The sequence below is a fragment of the Papaver somniferum genome, chromosome 3, assembly GCF_003573695.1.
Source record: "Papaver somniferum cultivar HN1 chromosome 3, ASM357369v1, whole genome shotgun sequence".
Lineage (NCBI taxonomy): Eukaryota > Viridiplantae > Streptophyta > Magnoliopsida > Ranunculales > Papaveraceae > Papaver > Papaver somniferum.
Genome location: NC_039360.1, coordinates 30,397,727 through 30,403,985, shown reverse-complemented (window position 1 = coordinate 30,403,985; position 6,259 = coordinate 30,397,727).

Here is a 6,259-nt window from a genome sequence, read left to right as displayed (position 1 = left end):
TAGTGATTGTGATCTATTTTGATGGAGTATGCTTAGTTTTAAGACTTTTGATGCTTCATACTTGGTATTTACAATTATTAATTTTGAAAATCTACTTGTTGCAATATTTTAGAATCAAATTAAACAAGAAAATTGCATAAATATAAGTATTGGTTTAATCACTTTGAACTTGGAAAATAGTGGAATCTTAGCCTCAGTGTTTCTTTTAGTATTGATATCATCTTCGATTGAGTTTGCTATAATTTTTAGTGAGTTTTCTATTTTAGTATTAGCATTTAAGTCTAATTAATATCCTTCACACGTCTGAGAATCGAATCACTTTTACCACTATCTACAAATCACATCAAGAAAATTAGATTTATTTTATTTTATTAATTTTATTTTTATTATTTTTGTCCTTTTTTATGTTTTTGGGCATTTATCTTGTGTCTACAGGTTCTGGATCATAAAGAAAATTGAGCCAAGGAGTTTGGTGATTTCATAAAGACTTGGAGCTAAAGATTAAAGCAAAAAGAACAGAAATGAAGACAATTTTATTTTAGACAATTTTAGGGTTTGTTTATTTTATTTAAAAAAAAAACTGTATTAGGGTTTATTATTTTTGTAATTTTTTTGGACTTTTGGACTTTGGGACATTATTATTATTATTTTTATTACCCTACGGAAGGGTACTTTAAATATAAACTGTTTTCAGAGAAGGAGGACAATTACGATATTGTCTCTGCACCTTGGGTTCGTACGCTAGACATCGGAGTCAGTGGCCCGAGTCGACTACAACCGATTTATATTGTTATTTCAACTTCTGCATTATATTGTTTTATCTTTATAATTGAAATAATACAGTTTGTGCGTTAGATCATCAATTAGAGTAATCCAACCTTTGGTTGTTGATTGTCATTAATTGATCCTTGGATATTGGTTTTTGGTACCATCCAAGTTATTCCTTGCATTTGATTAGAACTCCCAGTTCCTTCTTGAGTAAATCAAATCAAGAAGAGAGATATAAACTCGTTGATATACTATTGATTGATTGAGTCTTGTTGATTCTCTTAAAAGTATATTCGAGTTAGTCCATATAGACTGCTAAGCGAAATAATGGGTAGTGTTGTTAGACCCCCGCTTTTTCAGTGTCAAGGTGTAGCATGATTTGATACAACAGTTTTGGTGGAGAGGCATGAGAAGAGATGTTGCATTATTCGTGTCAATGTGTTTGATTTGTCATCAAGTAAAGGTCGAGCATCAACGTCCAGTGCACTGTCGCAATCGTCACCACTAGCCGATGGATGTGGGATTTCGTCGCGATGTACTTTGTAATATGTTTTCCTGGTATGTGGATGATTATCGGTCGACTCACTGAATCAACATATTTTCTATCAGTGAGACACAAGGATACAATTCTCAATTAAGTCAGTATATTAAGAAAATTGTTAGACTTCATGGGATTCCCTTGTCTATTGTTTTGGACAGAGATCCATTTTTCACATCCAAATTTTGGGATAGTTTTCAGCAAGCCAAGGCACCAAAGTAAATATGAGCACTGCATTCCACCCTCAAACGTACATGCATTCAAAGTGAACCATCTAAATATTGGAACACATGTTATGAGCAGGTGGTTGTGGGGGTGGGGGAGGGAAAAATGCAAATAACCAAGGTGCGATTTATCTTTTAGAGTAAACAAGACAATCTCCCCTTTTTCTATCGAGATCTTTCTTTTAACAGTGATGCTACGTTGACGCCCAATTTCATCGGAGAAAATCTCGTGAGGGTAATGAATGATCATATTTCAGTGACACGAGCATTTGGATAGGGAATGGGTAAATTGGGTCTCATTTCCTATGTCACTTCGTAATTCTCCCGAAATTTTCTCTCGAGATTTAAATCATTTTCGTTCTTTTAAAGTAAATTATATTCCAGAAAAAAATCAGAACATGAAATGATTAATCAACCAATAACTAATTTGGTGACTATCTACTTTTTATCGGTAAATCATTTTTTTCTCTCTGTTCCCTTTCTTAAGCAAAAAAAAAACTAGATCTGAGCAGGATTATTTTTCTCTGTTATTTATTGGATTCTGAGCCAGTATACTTTGTTATTAAAAGAGAGTTTATGAAGTATACCTGAGCAGAATATCCAGAGCTCATAGTTATGGGGTTAGATGTGCTTGTTCCTGAGTTGTTTGAGTTCATCCTTACAACTGCATGCTGGTCCATACTTGTAGTGCTAAGAGTTTCTAAGACATTGGATGGTTGGACATGGATGTTGTGTGGGTTCATAGATGGTGGTTGATTAAGCTTAGAGTTTCATCTTCCATCGCCTCATAAAAAGAATTATTTGGATCTCTCTCATCATTCCCTTCATAAATCTCAGCTTATTCTCTCAAATAAGCATCATATTCATCATGTGACAAGCTATCCGGTTATAAGAGATATGCAATGTAAGCACAAGTCTCATCAATGGGATCCACAAAAAAGCATCCGTCACATATATTTTTGGTTGCAACTTCCGTGCTATATAATCCATACATCATCCCCATATATTGTTATCCACCACCCTCCTTGATGCAAGGTTTTTTCAAATCCATTTCGACTCTTGATTTGACAGTATTTCTTATCTTGGCCTGCAGTTCTCCCATGAATTCAATATCTTCATTCACAACCACTATATTCATATGCTCCAACTTATAATATTTGAAATGCAACATGAATTCTTGATGTGTAAAGACATGGTTCTTTAAAGGAATATTTGAGTAATATTTCTGGTAACAAAAGGAGCACCACCAATAACCCATGGTCTTTATTTGATGACTTCATTCTGTTCTTCTTCATTGTTCAGTTTTACCAACATAAGATTGTGACCCAGAATCCTGATTTCTTTATTCTTATACTTTCCCCATAAAGAGTTGATTTCTCCTCTAATAACACTCATCTTTATTTTTCTTTTTGACATAAGTTTTCCCAGCATTCCATGAGACAATCAATTCTTTTTATGATTTGCTGGTATTTCAAGAGCAGCATTTCTCAACTTTTGTTTATATTCGAAGCTATGCATATCATCATTTTGATTTATTTTATTTTTTTGAGTATGGATTAGTAATTCATTTTAAAAGTTTGAGAAATGCTAGCAAATATGTCTTTTACATTTTTTTATGAATAAACTTCAATTAAGGTCTATGTTGTTAGTACTACATCTTAAAGTGTTTATGGGAGTTTTATAAGCTTGACTATGTTTGAACATATCCCACTCAAAATTATTTTAATTCGAGACAAAAAATTTCTACCAAACTGTATTTTGATTTAAACCTTGTAATTTACAGCGGTATACCGCAAGATGTAATTGATGCTAGGCTTACAGATACCACACCTGCAGAGCGCAAACAGGTGAGTCCTATAACCTGTTTTTTGTTTTAGCGTTATAGTTTTTTATTTTACAATTAGAGATTCGAAGAACGTAAAAAAAATGTAGTTTGATCAAGTTCGACGTGAAATACTGAAATACCTTGCAGCAGATGCCCGACCACATATATATTTCTTAGGTAATGATAATCGATTTTAAAGGTAAAGTTTTTTATTTTAATTAAGTGATTCTTAATTTATTTTTTTATTTTTTTTATGTGAAGCAACTTTGTGCTGGCTCTTCTTAACGATTACCCGGATGAACGAGTATGTTTTTCTTCTATTTCAATCTTTTGGTTTTACTGTGTATGACGTTGGTTTTCTTCAGTTGTAGTGTGGACATATTGTACTTCTCCTTCATCAATCATCATGAAGATAATGATCATAATTTCATCATGATGAAAATGATGTTCATAAAAAACACCTAAAATTATTATCTTCTCCTTCTTTTCTCATTCACAAATCATGATGAAGATGATGATCATTAAAAACAATAAAAACAATTATCTTCTCCTTCTCATTCTTTTCTCATTCATAAATTATAATGAAGATGATGATCATAATTTTATCATGTTAAAAATGATGATCATAAAAAGAAAAAACTAAGAAAACCCATCATTTATTTTGCTTTTGAATGGCTAAAAAACCCAATTCGATAAATTTCAGATTAAAAAAATAGTTTCTGAGGCTGTTTACGGCTGGGAGTTCTTGACTAATTTTGATAATCACGCACAAAAAAATGGGCCTACTTTCGTCTTGATTTTCCCAACCGAAATTGTTTTTTTTTGTTTTGTTTTCAGAACCAGTTACGACTGGTTTTTCCCAATGAACTTCGAGAGTATGTGCTAGTACTTCATGGGTTCTTTAGGAGAGCACAAAAAAATCTTATGTATAATTTGGCGGGTTCGTCAACATCTAGGGTACCCGATCTATATCGAAAATCTGGGGTATTTTTCTCTTTTTTTTCTTTCTCTCTCTTATATTTATTTCTTTATATGTTACTGAAATTTTATTTACTTGATCAGGTTATGGAAGTTGCGACGTTTGAATGTCCCAGAGTGATTCCGGAGATCTACTTTGAAGATCGAGGAATGTAGTTTGTGTATCGGAATTTTCTCTCTTTCTCTCTCTCTTATATTTACAAGCTATTTTGTGGAGCGCCACATCAACAACAACTCTAACTGGAACTTGGAATTCCCAACGCTTGATTTCGGTGTTTCACCGAATATATTGTGGGATGCAATTAGAGCAGATTTTGCAAGTTTTTTGAACGTATTTTTATTTTTAAATCACTCATCAGAATCTATTCTAAATCATGAACTGGCCTTAGGCCTTAATTTAAAAAATTGTAAAGTTATGATTTGGTAATGAAGTGTCTAGTACCATCACAATATACTTTTTCATTCATGTTGTTGCTAAGTCGAGCATTTTTATTATTAGATTGGAAACAAGGTCCAAAAGAGACTCGCAAGCAATTAGTAGGAAAAACAACAAAGGAAAAGACCCAAAAGACAGAGCTAGACCCAAAACAATCTACTTACAGAACCTATAGTAAGCTATACCAGCATCCAATCTGGACCCTTTTTTTCCGCCGACCATAAAATTAACTTATCTAAAGCAGTGGCATTGCCCAATATCAGTTAGTAACCTACAAACATTAATCCTGATCTAATGAACCATGGGTGAACACCATTTTTGAGATCATTCTCTACAGACTGGGGATCAAAATTGATGATAATACACACAAACAATAGCATCAGTCCATTCAGTTGCACAGACTGCTGCCATCACCTTAGGTATGTAGTCTGTAGGAACCCTAATGCTACTAGACATAGTGTCTAACACCTGACACAAATGACCTCTTGCAAATATGCCAAATCCTGCATTGTATGGATTTCCTAAAGAAGCCCCATTATAACAACAATAACAAAAAAAAACACATACCACTGTATGGTTCAAACCAGATATATTCTTTTATGAAACTGAACTTCAGATTTCTTGAGCCAAAATTAAAAAAGCAGATCATAATACCGACTCCACCTTGTGCCCTTTATCCTATAACTCCCTTCATACACCAGCTTCACAATTTGTCTCTTGAAATTATTAACACGAGGCGCAACACTCTCAAATAACCGTTTGTTCTTCTGAAGCCACAGTTCTCTAATTGTAGCACAAGCTGCAGTAACCCACACTTCCTTTATAATAGGGATTTTATTATTCAAAAATCTTAAAATGTTTTCTAAAGACAATATTGAAGCCTTAAAATCAAAATTATTTCCAAGCCAGCTCCCATATCTCAACACTGAATTTACAAGACTAGAGAAAATGAATATACTATCCTGATGCTGACAACAAATGCAACATATGGATATCACATCAAAACCCTTGAGCACCCGGAACCACCGAGAACTCATTCAAAAATGAGCTAAGTGTCAGGATTTTTTGATTACTGACAACCGTGGAATAAATAGGATCTTGAGATATTATGATGAACAATAAGTAAAACCAAGCACAAGCAATAATAATAATACGAGAAAGATAAATAAACTCACAAGACAAGATTTATAGTGGTTCAACAATACATACAACGTGTGTATATATTGTGTATACCAAAACAAAAAAAAAACAAAAAAAAAAAACGTGTATATATATATTGTGTATCCAAAAAATATTTCTTTTTCTTCCACCATTGGGTCTCTTTTTCTTATTTTTTTCTCGCGTTTTCTTCTCTCGTGTGGATTCTCACCACCAATTTTCTTCTTCTTCTCTGTGAGCGATTGAAGCTTCAGATTTAACATTATCGCTATTCGTATTAAGGGTTTTTCTGATTTGGGTTTTTCCTTTTCTTAATCTCTCTGTAATTTTCG